Here is an 18,483-nt window from a genome sequence, read left to right on the forward strand (position 1 = left end):
CAGCTCTGGATACTTGGGAAGATAGACTAATATTTTTGCCTTGAATTCTGGACTGACTTCTTTTTTAACTGGCTAGGGTTCATTTTTGCCAACTAAGCCCTATGTAATCCTACTAAGCCTTAGAACATAGCTACAATGGAAATGACCATCTTTTCAATGTTAGTTCGGTCTTAGAAAGAATGAGAAATTTATCGAAAAAGAGATGCAGAATTTGGCAGGAAAAAAAAAGTGAACAGCACTGATAGAGGGATCTTAAATAGTTCTAGAATTATATATTCAAAACACAAGTTGGTGAGACATTTAGAAAAAACACCTTACACAAACTCATTTCCGCCAAGAAAGATCTATAGAGTATGAATAAAATCAATGTTTAGGGACAACCAATCATTCTTGTAATCAACTACAGAGTTTCCATTGGATCCCCCCACCCCCACCCCACACCAGCCTTTGGCTTCCTCATATTGATCACTGCTCTCTCTCCAGTATTTACCCAGACTCATCACCTTGGCATCCATATTGGATTTCTGACTCCGAATTTAGCTCCATTTCCTTGAATCTGGCAACTTTCCATTTTGGTATATTACCTCCAAAAAAATGATCCCCATTTATATTGTACATGGCTTATCTACACACGTGTATAGCACCAATGAATTCACTTCTTTGTAAAATCTAAGTTCACTGAGTACTGTGTGCCAAGAATTATGCTGGGTGCTGAAAATCAGTAGTGAGTAAGGTACTGTTTTTTCTGGAATTTACATGTTAAGGAGAAAAAGTTTAAAGCATATAAAATTATTGCAATAAAAATTATTAGTATAAATACGTAGAAGAAAACATATGGTATGTTATGGGAAATGGCAAGGCTCCTTGTCTATAGTTTCAGGAACAGTATCCCAAAATAGTCTAGATGTCACTTAAATATGAGGGAATGTGAAATGGGGTAGAATAGAGAAAACTTTTGGACAGGACACCTTGTACAAAATGCTGAATGAAAAGGGATCTGTTTTCTCTGAGGATGATAGCAAGCCACTGATACTGGAGCAGGAAGTTTCAAATCATGAAACAGGAAGGGAGGAGAGGTTAGGGGGCAGAGGCCTGGGTGGCAAAAAGAAAAATACAGAAAAAGAAAAATGCAGAAAAGGGGATGGGTTCAACTGCTATTTACCACTTGGGAGACAGAAATTTGCAAGTCAGGCTTGTGTGCTCCAAGCCTTGATAAACAACAAGCAGGCACCCCATCTAACTTGACAAGAATAATGAATATGTAACAATATAGTGTCCCTTGTCCTATGTCTATGAAAGTATCTGTGTGTATGTTCATCCATGGGTGCATGCCTGTGCATATGTGGTACATGTCTAAGGTATGAAAAGTGAAGGAATGGTGGCCGTCATTTCCGGGTAATCTTTGAATAGAGAGAAGAGGGTAGTCTCAGGAAATCAAATGTGAAAAATGTGAATGAGATCCATCATCTCAGAGTAAAAAAAAAAAAAAAAAAAGAAAAAAGATAAATTGAGTAGAGACCATGAATTAGATTCTTAAGGCAGAGACATCTTGGGAAGAACAAAGGATAAGCAGCTTAGCTGAATTCTTGGTTCCAAAAGTGACATCTTTGTACATGTACAGAATTACATGACTATGAGTAATGTAGTAATATAAGTACTTTAAGCCTTTTGGTGTAATTAAAGGCAAGGCATTTAATACAGATCAATACATGTGTACTCATTTGATATATTTTTATATATTTAAATATTTGATTTATTTTTCATGAGAGACAAAGAGAGAGAGAGAGAGGCAGAGACACAGGCAGAGGGAGAAGCAGGCTCCATGCAGGGAGCCCGATGTGGGACTCGATCCCAGGACCCCGGGATCATGCTCTGAGCCAAAGGCAGATGCTCAATTGCTGAGCCATCTAGGTGTCCCATTCGATATATTTTTATCCTGATTATAGTGATATTATAGTTTTATCAAAATAAAGATGTATTTCCATGAGTGTGTTGTCTGGGAATTAAAATCAAATGTACAAAAATGTTCTAAAACTAACAGATTGATTTGAATACAGTATAAGAGTACTGATTTATCACCACTGTTTTCATGTGTTTTCTGATCATAAACATTTCAAATGAAATTTGTTAAAATATTTTAATTCAGTCAACATTAATTTCTATAATTATATTTTAGGTAAGGCTTATGTAATCATTATGTTTATGAGAACAAAATGTTGAAAACCCAGTTATATAAGTTTAAACTTTTATTGCAGGCCAGAAACATAATCAAGCTTATTTCTGCTTTGTCAAAAGTGAGATTTTTCCCATAATGTCAAATAAACATTATAGAGGTAAATATTAGTTTTTTGTGAAAAGAAACAACAAAAACTGAAATCAGGACTTGAGCCAAAAAAGAATTGAAAGCCTTAAGGCAATTTGAGCATTAAAAATGCAATCTCTTAAAGCTACACGCAGCTGTGAGAAGATTGAAACATGCACTCTCTGAAAGTGATATTTCAATTCTAAAGGAACGCTGATAAGGTTTGGCTTCTCAACAGCTTAGACTTAGCCTGGATGCGGATTGCTGGTATTGTCTCTGCTCTCGAAAGTTTTAATGCTTGGATCTTTTGGCCTCACCATTTCTGTTATATAGGAGTATGAAGAAACAGGAAGAAGAAAATGTTTTCATTGCCTTAGGATGATTTATTTTAAGTCAAAGTTCTCAGTTAATTTTCATAGCATCAGAATTTCTGCAATGATAATAGCTAATACTGAGAGCAAAAAAAAATAAAAATAAAAATAAAAAAAAAACCTCTGAATTTTCCCATAATGAAATGCATTAATGTTAACAAAGACTTATTTTGAAACATTTATCTCATTAAAAATTATGTGCAATCATGCCCATGTTTATGAGCCCAGATGCCTAAAAAAATGAAACCAAAGTCTAAAGACAACAGTTTAATATATTATAGCAAAGATTATTTATAGTGCTAAATGAAATTTTAAATATGTCTTCAGAGGGTCTATATTCATAGGTAACACAGAAATTATTCCTAATTTTCTTTCTTAATATTTTTTGCTCATCTGAAATTCTTAGAAAATATGCCCACCAGACTTACAAAAATTTTAGAGTAACTCATGAATTTATCCACTTTTAGGTAAAGTTTCTTGATGATAATTAGTTATTGTTGGACTATAATCTCAATTTGCACATGAATCATAGTTTGGAATTATCACAATAAAATATCTATTCTTTTTACATGCAATCAAAAATCAAACATGTCCCATGGTAAAACAAATGCCTGTTCACCTCATCAGCAATGGGCATGTGTCTTAGGGCATCTCCTCCAAGGCATCAGTGACAGCACTCTTGCTGAGTATGGATTTCTTGTAGCTCTCTAGTAGAACCAGCATGTCCTTTCCTATGGACTGCGCTCTCTTGATTACGTGGAAATCCTCCTTTTGTAACCTTCATAACCCATGAAGGGAAAGAGGAAAAACTCCTATTCTTTTACTCTCCAGGTGCTATCTTTATGGTTTGATTTTTCTCTATTTTTCTCTATCTTTGTGTTTCTGACATATTTTTAATGGAAAACTAAGGGCTTCTGGTCCCAATTGTGGCCTTTTTTTTCAAGAGCTCTACATTATTAACAACCCCCCCCCCAAGTTCTCCTCCTCTCTAGAATGCATCTATTCTCTCTTTTTAAATAGCTTCTTATGAGCACAGTACATTTGTGCCTACCCAGATACACAAATAAACATATACATGTATATATTTCTGTTCAAGATCCTGAATCCTAAAAAACTGAAAAAGTAGATCAGAAATGTGCTTCCTTTCAACTAATCTCAGGCAAAATTTGGACTAAAGTACCTTTTTTAATGACTATTTTATAAAATTCTATTACCACTTGTCAAAACGTAAGCATAATGCTGCCAATCATGTTAAATGTGTATAGTACAGGGCAATAATTTTCCCATTAAAGAATTCTTGGGGTCCCAATGCTAAGGAGTGACAAATGAGCACTGGAGCAAAGAGGAAGGAAATATAAAGTCCATAATATAGCTCCTCTCTTAAATATTTGTTATTAACCATTGAATTATGCTAATCTCCTTGTAAAATCCTACATTCCCATAGCATGTTTAGTGTTGGGAACTTAACAAATAGATATACCACTTCTATATACTTAGGTTTGGATTTCAGTCCAAACACCTAATGATAAATCTTAAGTGCTGAACACTAATATCTATACTTTAAATTACATTAAAAGTGCTTTCTAGCATGGTAAATAGAAATTTTAATTTAGTACTCACAACTTCATTATGCTTAATCTTCTAAGATCATCTATCTTGCAAAATATATTTACATATCAATTTACTAACTGGGATTAGAATGTAGAAATAGGCATGTGTGCAAAGATAATGATTAAATGTAATATAGAATTTTAATTAAAAAATATTTTTAATTGTTAGTATGTTTTAAATTAGAACAAATCATGATTGCATTATAAAAGCAAAAGAAACATTGACATACTATTACATTTTATCTTTAAATATTCACCAACTTTTTTTTTCATTTTATTTCCTTCACCTTATTAAATTAGTAATACTGAATTTGGCAAATGTACATGTAAAACTATATGTATAAAAAGTCCATGACAATTTGAATGAAACATTGGAAGAAGTATCTTGAACAAAACTAGAAAAAAAATAATTTTAATATATTGAAAATCACAAAAGAAAATCTATCTCTATTGTCCTAAAATAATGAAATATACTTGTAATTTCCTAGATGTAGTTGGGTAAAATAATTAAATATTTTTTCTGTTAGTGACTCATTAATACTTTCAATAAAAAGCAATTCTAAGGAAGGAAAATACATAATAGTCTCTTCACTCACATTCTTAGCGATTAACTTCTCATTTTCCATACAGTGATACTTGAAATTTTATGTGAATGGGCATGTATATTTTATAGCAACAAATGAATCAATTGGTGCTGCTCTGGATAATATGTGCTAATAGGTCATTTAAACTGTGCTTAAGAGGATAATTATTGGAGACATGTCAGCTTGTGTGTGAAATAAGTAAGGTATTTAGTACATTCTAATTTTTGGGTGCTACTACATAGTTTATTTGCCTCTAATTCTCCAATATCTCTTCTTTCAAGTTAGGGATATAAGTTGAGTCATATTTCTTATTGCTTTTGAAAGCATCCTTGTAGGGTAATGGTATTGAATTGGATATTCTGAGTCAGTATACACTGAAACTTTAGTGTCTCAGAGTCTACCCTTGAAAATTTGTAAATCTATTTATGAACTTATAATCAATTCCATATATTCAAAGGAGGTAAAAATAAAGGCTGAGAACCTTTGCATCTTAGTTAATATAATTTTCTTGTTATAGATATACTATTGCTTAAAATAATGGAGAAAACACTTGCAAGGGGGCAGGAGTTCTAAATTCTTGTCCTTCATTAGATACTTATGAAGTGTGTAATTTGCCTCTATTTCCCTATCTGTAAATGACCTTCCCACTATCCTAAGATGTTCCTATGAGGATTTCATTTTTATTTAATTTCAAGAAAATTATATATAAAATTTCACCTCATCTCTTCTGTTCAGACAAAAAAACTAAGCTGCTTCCCTGCATTATCTAGTCACTGGCTCTTTCTTTTTATTCATTTTAAAGCCAAACTACTATTTGTCATGGGGGAAAAAAGCATGACAATAGCGAAGATACATCAGTTGCAAGCCCCATTTGTGTACTTTCTGGTGCGTCTTTTCAGAAAATTTTAATGTATGTATATTATTATATGGTGATGAGATTATATGCCACAAACCCATTTCCACCTTTTGCAAACAGATATATATGGGTCATTTATATATGGGTCATTTTCATATCAATGCATTCTGTATAACATTTAAATAACGTTCTTTGGAATGGTCATTTTGTAATGCACTTAATTAGTTCTTAATAATAGACTTCTAAATAATTTTCATTGTTTTTTTTTTGGTATTACAAATATAACATAATAAGCATCTTCATATATTTATCTAAATTGCTTTTCATTTCGTATTATTAACAATACCATTGCTGGATCAAAGCAATGAGCATCTTAATTGTCCAGAGATTTGTTCAACTGCCCTCCAGAAATTTTGCCTATTATACTCTACCAGTAGTGCATTAGCATTTTGCTTTCCTCCATACCTCCCCAAATTGGATATTTTATACTTAAAATTTTTGCCAATCTGATATTAAATTGAAATTTCTTTAGTTATGTGTGAGATTGGACATACACATTTTCCATATAAATATTATTTGTAATCCTTTTATGTGATTATCCTAACAATTCTTTTTTGTTTGTTTTATATAAATTCAATTTGCCAACATATAGTGCTCATCCTCAGTGTCCATCACCCAGCTACCCCATCTCCCCACCAACTTCCCCTTGTGCAACCCTTTGTTTTCCTGAGTTAGGAGTCTCATGATTTGTCTCCCTCTCTAATTTTTTCCCACTCAATTCTCTTCCTTTCCCTTATAATCTTTTTCACTATTTCTTATATTCCACATATGAGTGAAACCATATGATGATTGCCCTTCTCTGATTGATTTATTTTACTCAGCATAATACCCTCAGTTAAATCCATGTTGAAGCAAATGGTGGGTATTCATCTTAGCCTAACAATTTCTTAGCAAGTAGTGTGTATGTTATGATTCCATTTTACTGTCTATTCTAATTAAATAGTGAATATATGACAGATTGCCAATATAGAGAATTTGGAAAATACAGAAGATCTAGTAAAACAGTTGAATAAGAACATGTAGAAGAAAGGGAAACGCTACATTATATTAAGCTAAAAACTAAATAATGTCCATTGGATTTGGTTACTAGGAGGGGTCCAAGACTGTAATATTCTTTATCTATCCTTAGACTTAATGAATTATTAAGTATTGCCACTCCTTCCTTTTATTATCTCTCATTATCATCTTTTTTCAGCATTTCTTACTTACCATGGAATTAAATTTCTGATAATCCTTTCTCTGCACTAGATCTACAGACAACTTTAAAATCTCCACACTTCCCATCCTTCATAATGCTGCCAGAGCAATAGTTAAAACTCTAAGTCTATTGGCATCACTTTCCTGATTTCTTCATTTATTACCATCTTCAATAGATAAAACAGATGAACACCTATGAAAGTACTCTATGAATACTTTGAGTCCAGACTGCTGCCATTTTAATCACCTGCCACACCAACTCCTCCATTTTTCCCCTGTGTCATATATTGTCCTTTGATAATAAATAACAAATTTAAACTATTTATAATTCTTGAAAAATGTCATGTTCTAATATCATGATATTTTTACCTATACTTTTCCTTCTGAATAGTTTCTCTTTGCTCTCTGCTGAAAAAAAAAAAAAGTCTTACTTCTTTGGATTTCAGGTCATTCATTACTTTCAGGATGTAGACTTTCCAGTCTGACTTATTTAATCTGAGATAGATATTTCTCCTCATCTTACTGGACTTTGAACATGCTACCCACTATGGCAGATATCAAATTAAAGTTGAAATTGCTAGTTTGTATGCCTGTTTTTCTACTTGGTGTAAGCTCCTTTAAAGTCATGATCATAAAATAAATAAATAAATAAAGTCATGATGATGTCTCTGGTTTGAATAAAAGTGTCCTACCAAGGATTTTCCAGAAGTAGGGCTGAAGAGGACAATCTCTGTGCAAGTTATTCATTAATGAAATACTCCCAAGGTAGCTGGATAAGACACTGGTTAAAGCAGAACCAAGAGGGACAGGAGGCCAGGCAAGGGTGTAATCTCAATAAGAAAAGCCTGGACGGAATAAGCTTCAGCCTGTACTATAGAGAAACTTGACAGTATTCAGATTTAGAAATATAAGCCTCAAACCTATTAAGATCCAGGTAATGAATCTGAAACTTCGTCATTTCTGCAATCTCTCAGTCATTAGTTGGTGGAAGCCTTATGGGGGAGGAAAATCCCAGGCATGTCTTGCCCTCTGCAAGTGAGGGCCAAGTAACACCAAGAGCTAAATGACAGTGTAAAAAGGAGAGCTTCCTGTAGGCATTTAATAAATTTTGGTTGGCTAAGTGGGTGGATAAATGATAAATTCTGGAACATGGGGTTGCTTAGAAGGCAACTGAAAGTGGAAGACTTCTGACAAAGAGCATGGTACCTCAAAATGTTTAAATTAATGACAAACAAAAGATGAAATCTTACAAAATCATTATAGGCTATGACTTTGGAGATTATGTAATGACAAAATTATTTGATAAATATTATGTAAAAAGTGAATGCTAAAAAACTACATATTAAAACATTGAAAAAGTTTATTTTATTTATATTGGGTGTACGTATGTATATATATATGTGTGTGTGTATGTGTGTTATATATATGTGTGTGTGTATGTGTGTGTATAAATATAAAACCTTAGACACAAAAATCCACATATGTATACATATAATTATACCAAAATGTGAATGCTAATGAGTGAATCTTACTTAAATAATTTTAACTGTTTGTATTTTTCAAAATTTTCAGATAGAGCATGTTAGGATTTTTTTTTTTAAAGTATAACTGGTTGGTTGGGATGCCTGGATGGCTCAGTGTTTGAGCATCTGCCTTCAGCTCAGGTCATGATCCCAGGTCTGGGATCAAGCCCTGTATCAGTGTAGGGAGCCTGCTTCTTCCTTTTTCTATGTCTCTGCTTCTCTCCCTGTGTCTCTCATGAATAAATAAATAAAATCTTTTAAGAAATAATTAAAAAGTATAACTGGTTGTTAAAGGTATATATTCATGAGAGAATCACAACATATAGACCTTTGCTGTCCAATATGGAAGTTATTAGAGAAATGTGGCTTCTTTACTTTAAATTTTAAATAATTAAAATTACATAAAAAATAAAAATTCAATCCTTCAGCTTTGTTAGCCACATTTTAAAATCTTAATAGTTACATGTAGCTAGTTAATAACATATTGTGCAATATTGATTTACAGAATGTTTCCATCACAGCAAATGGTTTTATTAGACAAATATAGACTACTCATTTAAGAAATGTGTTGGGGTGGGGGGATCCCTGGGTGGCTCGGCGGTTTAGCACCTGTCTTTGGCCCAGGGAGTGATCCTGGAGTCCCGGGATCGAGTCCCAAGTCTGGCTCCCGGCATGAAGCCTGCTTCTCCCTCTCCCTGTGTCTCTGCCTCTCTCTCTCTCTATCATAAATGAATAAATAAATCTTTAAAAAAAAAAAGAAAGAAATGTGTTGGCCATGGTTGATTAGTTGCCTTTGGTTCAGGTCATGATCCTGGGGTCCTGGGATCAAGTCTTGCATCAAATCAAGAAGAGGTAGCCCGCTTCTCCCTCTGCCTATGTCTCTGCTTTTCTCCCTGTGTGTGTCTCTTATGAACAAACAAAATCTTAAAAACAAACAAACAAACAAAAAACAGAAATGTTTTGGTCAGATCTATCTTTTTTTAACTAAAAAAAGAAGCTAGTAGAAATTCTGGAACTAAAACAATACAACAACTAAAACAACAGCCTAAATTAAAAACTCAATAGAAAAGTTGCAGAAGAGATAATTAACTGAAGATAGGGAGGAATAATCTATAATGATGCAATGACAGAATAAAAATGAAAAACAGAATACAGGGGATCCCTGGGTGGCTCAGTGGTTTAGCTCCTGCCTTCGGCCCAGGGTGTGAACCTGGAGTCCCCGGATCGAGTTCCACGTTGGGCTCCATGGAGCCTGCTTCTCCCTCTGCCTGTGTCTCTGCCTCTCTCTCTCTCTCTCTCTCTCTCTCTCTTCCCTGTGTCTCTTGTGAATAAATAAATAAAATCTTAAAAAAAATTTAAAAAAAGAAAAATAGAATACACGGAAAAAGATATGAAAGTGTATACTTTTACATTATTATTACATGTACGTTGGTTTAAATATACTTGTATATATGTTTATGTATACTTCTTGGTATTTATTCTTGGGAAAATGCATGCCAACATGTTTCAAAGTATTTAAGAATGTTCTGAATGGCATGACTTGCAATCATTACAAAAAGAGAAACATTGAAATTGTCTCTCATCAAGAAAGTAAATAAATTGTGGTATATCTATACAAAGACTCCTATACAATTCCCCAAATGAATAAAATACATTTAATCATAAGAAATGAACAAACCGGAGGGGGTGGGGGCAAGATGCCAGAGGAGGAGTAGGGTCCCCAAGTCAACTCTACCCACAAAATTACCTAGATAACTTTCTAATCATCCCAAAAACCTACAAATTTGACCTGAGATTTAAAGAGAGAACAGCTGGAATGCTACAGAGAGAAGAGTTTGTGCTTGTAACAAGCACAACTCGTTTTTAGCCACTCTGCATGGAACAAAATGACTAGAAAGAAGAACTTCCCACAAAAGAAAGAATCAGAAACAGTACTCTCTGCCTCAGAGTTACAGAATTTAGATTACAATTCGATGTCAGAAAACAAATTCAGAAGCACAATTGCTTCTGGCTCTGGAAAAAAAAGCATAAAAGATTCAAGAAACTTCATGACTGCAGAATTTAGATCTAATCAGGCCAAAATTAAAAATCAATTAAATGAGATGCAATCCAAACTGGAGGTCCTAACGACGAAGGTTAATGAGGTAGAAGAAAGAGTGACAGAGAAGACAAGTTGATGGCAAGGAAGGAAGCTGAGGAAAAAAGAGAAAAACAATGAAAAGATCATGAGTAAAGGTTAAGGGAAATAAATGACAGCCTCAGAAGGAAAAGTCTACATTTAATTGGGGTTCCAGAGGGCGCTGAAAGGGACAGAGGACCAGAAAGCATATTTGAACAAATCATAGCTGAGAACTTCCCTAACTTGGGGAGGGAAACAGGCATTCAGATTCAGGAGATAGAGAGATTACCCCCTAAAATCAATAAAAACCATTCAACACCTCGACATTTAATAGTGAAACTTGCAAATGCCAAAGATAAAGAGAAAAATCCGTAAAGCAGCAAGAGACAAGAAATCCCTAGCTTATATGGAGAGAAATACTAGATTAACAGCAGACCTCTCCACAGAGACCTGACAGTCCAGAAAGGGCTGGCAGGATATATTCAGGGTCCTAAGTGAGAAGGGACACTATATCATACTTAAAGGGTCTATCCAACAAGAGGACCTAACAATCAGAATATTTATGCCCCTAATGTGGGCACTGCCAAGTATATCAATCAATTAATAACCAAAGTAAAGACATACTTAGATAATAATACACTAATAGTAGGAGACTTCAACATGGCACTTTCTGCAAATGACAGATATTCTAAGTACAACATCTCAAAAGAAAGAAGAGCTTTAAATGATACACTAGACAAGATGGATTTCACAGATATTTAAAGAACTTTACATGCAAATGCAACTGAATACACATTCTTCTCGAGTGCACATGGAACTTTCTCCAGAATAGACCACATACTGGGTCAAAAATCAGGTCTGAAATGATACCAAAAGATTGGAATTGTCCTCTGCATATTTTCAGACCATAATGCTTTGAAAATTGAACTCAATCACAGGACAAAATTTGGAAGAAATTCAAACACGTAGAGATTAAAGACCATCCTGCTAAAAGATGAAAGGGGGGCAGCACGGGTGACTCAGTGGTTTAGCACCTTCATTTTCTATCAATATTACTTTTAATATTTCCAGTGCCTCCCCTTCTGCCTTGCCTCAGGGACTTGGCATGCTTCTCCTCAACTGATACAACCTTCCTTTACTCTTCAACCTTATCTCAGAGATCATTTCCTCAGGGAATATCAGCCCCACAAAATGAACAGTGGCCTTCTTCCTGCACACTTTCTCAGAATGACATTATTTCTTTTAGATCACCCTCCATTTATAATTTTACTTCCTCAGTGCAATGACCTGAATAAGGTCTGCTTCCCCACAAACCTATAAGCATGGTCAGGGATACAACTTTTACCAGTAAGCCTTCAATGGACATTGGCTAATAATTATTTAATTAATGATGAATTAGGTTTTGGAAAAATCAAATTTAAGACATCTTTGGGATACACAGGTGGATAGATCCAGTAAACAGTGGGAAATATGGATCACTTATTCTTAGGAATGGTCTGTCTAAAATTGGAAATTTGGAAGAGAAGAAGCAGGGCAGATGGCAGAGTGGGAGGATCCTGAGCTGTCCTTGTCCCAGGGGAACAACTAAATAACACTCACATCAGCATAAATAATTTGAAAAATGACCCAAAGACTAGGAGAACAAACTCCACAACTATAAGTAGAGAAAAGGCCACACATAAGAAATCAGGAAGAGTGGAGATGTGGTTTTTGGAGCAAAATGGATCTTGCCTGTCTGCCTGGGGTCAGGAGGGATCCAGGGTTGAGGAGAAGAATGATAAGAGACTATCACATCAGGGATCCTGCAAGGGAAAGATAAATACCCAAAATTGGCTTTGAAAGCTGGAGGGGCCAAATTTCATGAGCTTTTACAATCAGCAGGACTCAAAGCCTGGAATTTTAAAAATCAGTGGGCTTGATTTGGGGAGATCCTGGAGGGCATTAGTTACTGAGTCCCTGTCCTTAAAGAAACAGCACCACAAACAGCCTATGCTGATATAGCATAGAACCACCAGTTTGCAAAATGCCTGGGGAACAGGTGATTGAGAGTAATTTACTCATCTCAGAGTGTGCCAGAGAGGCAAGGATCACATGAAGACCCCTCTGGGAACAAAAGAGCTGGCATGTGCCATTTCCCTCCCCCACTCCCCAGCATAAACACATGGCCACTTGCAGGAACCAGCATAGCACCTATATTCACTACTCAACTTGTTTACAGCAAGCCCTATCCCCTCACACTTAGGCAGATGGTCTCTTCCCAGTCACACTTGCCTCAGTCCCTGAAATGCGGAGGACCAGCACAAACCCTGCCAACACCTCTTCTCCTGACTTGCGTGTTTTTTTGGGGCCTCAGTTTTGGTAGCAGCCAGTCTCATTTTGTAAGCAGACCAGCAAACACCTTGCTAAAACATGCCCCACATGAGTGGGGATGAAACATTGCCCACAATAGGCAAAGAGAACCTCTGCAAACAACTGGAGTGAAGGAAAAAGATACCAGGACTCAATAGCAGTGGACACAAAACACACATACGAGATGCTTCCTGAAGCATCAGATGCTAGGGAAGTGGGGACACTGCATTGCAGGGCACTACAGGACCTTTTCTTTGTTAGGCCATTACCTTCAAATGCAGGAAACATAGCTGACTTCCTAACACAGAGAAACAGATATAGAGTTAGATAAAATGAAGAGACAGAGGAATATGTCCTAAATGAAAAAATAGGACCAAACCACAGCAAGAGACCTATGTGAAATAGATATAAGCAATATGCCTGATAGGTAATTTAAAGTCATTATCATAAAGATACTCACTGGACTTGAGAAAAGAGTGGAGGACATCAGTGAGACCTTTAACAACGAGATAAAAAGGAATCAAAGATGAAGAGCACCAAAGAAATGAAATTAAAAATACATTTATTGAAATAAATTGTAGGCTAGAGGAAGTAGAGGAATGTATTAATGGCCAGAAGACAGAGTAATGGAAAGTAATCAAGCTGAGCAAATGAGAGAAAAATAATTATGTAAATTGAGAATACTTTTAGGCAACTCAGTGATTCCATCAAGAATAACTAACATTGGTATTATAGAGATCCCAGAATAAAAAGAGAGAGAAAAGAGGACAGAAACATTATTTGGAGAAATAATAGATGAAAATTTCCCTAATCTGGGGGGAAGGAAATAGATATCCAGATTCAGGAAGTACATAGGTCCTCTATAGGTCCTTCCTCAACCCAAGGAAATCCACACCAAAACACAAAGTAACTAAAGTGGCAAAAAGTAATGATAAAGAAAAAATAATTAAAGAATCAAAATAAGACAGTACTATATAAGGGAAATCCCACACTCCTATCAGTGGATTTTTCAGCAGAAATTTATAGGTCAGAAGGGAGTGGTCTGATAAATTCAAAGCACTGAAAGGGAAAAATGTGCAGCCAAAAATACTTTATCCAGCAAGACTATCATTCAGAATAGAGGAGAGATAAACATTTTCTTCAGGAAAAGAGAAGTTAAAGGAGTTCATGGCTACTAAAACAACCTGACAAGATATATAAAGGAGACTCTTTGAGCAGAAAAGAGAGACCATAAGTAAGAGTATGAGAATTTAAAAGAAAAAATATGAGAGCAGTAAAAACAAATATTTCTGTAAAAATCAGTCAAGGTATTAATTTTAAAAAGGGTGTAAAATATAATACCATATACCTAAAACTTGGAGGAGGGGCAGAGGAGTAAAGAATGGTTTCAAATTTAAGTGACCATCAACTTAATATAGACTGTTATACATAAAGATGTTATTTACAAACCTGATGTTAAACACAAATCAAAAATTAGTAATAGACATACAAAGAATAAACAGAAAGAAATCCAAGTGTATCACTAAACAAGGCCAGCAAACCATGAAAAATAGCAAGAAATAGATCAGAGAAAAACTACAAAAACAACCACAAAACAAGTAACAAAATGGCAATAAGTACATACCTATCAATAATTGCTTTGAATATAAATGGATTAAATGCTCCAATCAAAAGCCATAGAATGACAGAATGGATAAAAAAAATAAGACCTATCTATATGCAGCCTACAAGAGACTCATTTCAGACCTAAAGACACCTGCAGGTTGAAAGCGAGAGGATGGTAAAACATTTATTATGCAAACAGATGCCAAAAGAAAGCCAGGGTAGTAATATTTATATCATACAAAATAGACTTTAAAGAAAAGAATATAACAAGAGACAAATGACATTATTTAATGAAGGTAGTAATCCAAAAAAAAAAAAGATACAACAATTGTAAATATTTATGCACCCAACACAGAGACACCCAAATAAATAAAAACAGTTAATAACAAGCATAAAGGAAGTAACTGGTAGTAATACCATAAGAGTAGAGGACTTTAACCTCCATTTACATCAATGGACAGATTATTCAAACAGAAAATCAACAAGGAAACAATGTCTTTGAATGGGCACCCTGACCAGATGGATCTAACAGATATATTCAAAACATTCTATCCTAAAAGAGCAGAATACACATTTTTTTTCAAGTGCACACAGAACATTCTCCAGTTTAGATCACATATTAGGCCATAAAACAAGTCTCAACAAATTCAAAAAGGTTGAAGTCATAGTATGCATCTTTTGTGACCACATAGTGAAATTAGAAATCAACCACAAGAAAAAATCTGGAAAGAGCACAAATGTATGGATAAAAATCATGCTACCAAAGAATGAACCAAGAAATCTAAGAAGAAATTTAAAAAATTACATAGAAACAAAAGAAAATAGAAACACAATGGTCCAAATTTTGGGGATACAGCAAATGCTGTACTTCTTAAGTTACTCCAAAAAAATAGAAGAGGAAGGAAAACTTCCAAATTCTTTCTATAAGGCTAGTTTTACCCTGATACCAGATCCAGATAAAGATACCACAATAGGGCAGCCCTGGTGGCTCAGCGGTTTTGCACTGCCTTCAGCCCAGGGTGTGATCCTGGAGACCTGGGATTGAGTCCCATGTCAGGCTGCTTGCATAGAGCCTGCTTCTCCCGCTGCCTGCTTCTCTCTCTCTCTCTCTCTCTTTCTGTGTGTGTGTGTGTGTGTGTGTGTCATGAATAAATAAATAAAATCTTAAAAAAAAAAGACACCACAAAAGAAGGGAACTACAAGCCAATATATATGAACATAGATGCAAAAATCCTCAAGAGAATACTAGAAGAAGAACTTGGATAGTCAGCAGACACATTAAAAGATGCCCGATATTTTTTTTTTATTTATGATAATCACAGAGAGAGAGAGAGAGAGAGGCAGAGACATAGGCAGAGGGAGAAGCAGGCTCCATGCACCGGGAGCCGGATGTGGGATTCGATCCCGGGTCTCCAGAATCGCGCCCTGGGCCAAAGGCAGGCGCCAAACCGCTGCGCCACCCAGGGATCCCTTAATCATCTTCATAGAAATGCAAATCAAGTCTACAATGATATAACCTCATACATGTCAGATCTGCTAAAATAAAAAACAAGAAAAAACAAGCATTGACAAGGATGTGGACGAAAATGAACCCTCGTATACTGTGGATAGGAAGGCAAAGTGTTTCAGCTAGTGTGAAAAACAGAATGGAGTTTCCTCAAAAAATTAAAAATGGAACTCCCCTAAAATCCAGTAATTGCTCTACCTGGTATTTACCACCAAAATACAAAAACACTAGTTCAGAGGGATATATGCACTCCTATGTTTATAGTAGTGTTATTTACAATAGTCAAACTATGGAAACAGCCCAAATGTGAGTCTGTAGACCAATGGACAAAGAAAATGTAGTAAATATATACAATGGAATATTATTCAGCCATAAAAAAGAACGGAATCTTACCACTTGCAACAGTATGGATAGATATAAAGTATAATGACAATAACCAACAAACTGGTGGTTACCAGAGGGGAGGTAGGTGGAGGGATGGGTTAAATAGGTGATGGGGATTAAGGAGGACACTTATCATGATGAGCACTGAGTAAAGTATGGAAGTGTTGAATAACTATAATGTACACCTGAAACCAATATAACATTATGTTAACTATGCTTGGAATTAAAATAAAAATTTAAAAAAAGAGTTAATGACTTGGGAGTCATCAATAGTGCCAGCATAACTCATAGTGGATCTAGTGCTCTTGGAAGAGGTGAGAGAAAGCTAAAAAGAAAAAAAAAAAGTGAGAACAAACATAAGTCCTCTATAATTTAACTGTGACATATTTACCACCTGTTGATCCTTTACCAAGATCTATACTCCTGGTCCTCTGGGCTTTTTTGTCTTTCCCGAAGTATTTTTCTCACTTCTCTACTTCTTTATGCCTTTTTACCCTTGCAATACTTGTCCCTCCTCTCCCTCCTTATTTACTGAAACCTGCACATATCTTCCACAGTAGATATTGATTCTATTGCTTCTCCTTCCTTTGCTTAATTTGTGACCCTAGGTCAACATGAAACATCTCCTGCTTCCTGTTAACGATTTGTTTTATTTCTCAGATAAGAGCTTAAGGTCTTTTAAAAACGTCATATGGGTACCTGGGTGGCTCAGTTGGTTAAATGACCAACTCTTGATTTTGGCCAAGGTCATGATTTCAGGGTCATGGGATTGAGCCCTAAGTTGAGCTCTGTGCTCAGCGTGGAGCATACTTGTCCTCTCCCTTTGCCCCTCCTACTGCTCACATATTACCTCTCTCCTTTTCTCAAGAAATAAATAAATGTATTTTTTAAAAAGTCCTATTCCCCCACTGTCTCACAATCTGCAGCACAGTCCACAATTCTGAAGTTAAAAAAATACCAACTCTTAAAATCAGATTTTTAAAATAATTTTATTTGGCACCAAAACTTGACCTGGCCTAAACTCATTTAGTGGAAAAACCTCAGCTTGGTGGATGTGTGTTCAAAGCTGGTGCTATCTAGAGCTTAAAATGTGACTTGAAAATATCATGGGCATGACATTATCATTTTATTTTATTATTTTTTAAAGATTTTATTTATTTACTCATGAGACACACACACAGAGAGAGAGAGAGAGAGAGAGAGAGGAAGAGACACAGGCAGAGGAAGAAGCAGGCTCCATACAGGGAGCCCGATGCGGGACTTGATCCCAGGACTCCAGGACCACACCCTGGGCCAAAGGTAGGTGCTAAACCACTGAGCCACCCAGGGATCCCCGACATTATCATTTTAAAATCAACTCCCCCAAAATTAAAAACTCTAAATTCCAAACATATATACTCCCAAACACTTTATATAAGATTGTACCTCTTTCATTGTATTATATCCTGCACTTAGTAGTTTTAATAAACTTTAAATATTGCCAAATGAGTGAATAATTGTATGGTTTATGAGACACAGTCAATTTCACACAACATATAGAATGCTTACCTATTGTGGGATGCTAGAAGCTAACTGATATACTTATGAATAATTATTTTCCCCCAAGAAGGTCCCTATCTAGTGACTAATGCCTACACAGACAAGAAAGATCGTGACAGTCATGAAGGATGCATGCAAGATAAACACGTCAGGTTGGAGAAATGAAAAGATCTAAACCTAAGAGCAAAGTTTTTGATATTACACATAAGAGCACGTTGTTTTGCAGTTCTTTTTTTTTTTATAATTTTTATTTATTTATGATGGTCACACAGAGAGAGGAGAGAGGCTGAGACACAGGCAGAGAGAGAAGCAGGCTCCATGCACCGGGAGCTCGACGTGGGATTCGATCCTGGGTCTCCAGGATCGTGCCCTGGGCCAAAGGCAGGCACCAAACCGCTGTGCCACCCAGGGATCCCATGTTTTGCAGTTCTTTTAAAGAAAAATATTCTATTAATGAGCATGTTCAATTATAGAAAT

At 35.5% G+C, this 18,483-nt stretch overlaps 1 protein-coding gene across 1 annotated transcript in view; it reads right to left on the reverse strand.

The window, feature by feature from the left end:
- The window catches only part of GPC5 (glypican 5), a 1,343,507-nt gene that overhangs the window by 188,946 nt on the left and 1,136,078 nt on the right, over positions 1-18,483 (reverse strand). The gene's annotated exons all lie outside the window — the stretch shown is intronic.

Source organism: Canis lupus, chromosome 17 (genome assembly GCF_048164855.1).
Source record: "Canis lupus baileyi chromosome 17, mCanLup2.hap1, whole genome shotgun sequence".
NCBI lineage: Eukaryota > Metazoa > Chordata > Mammalia > Carnivora > Canidae > Canis > Canis lupus.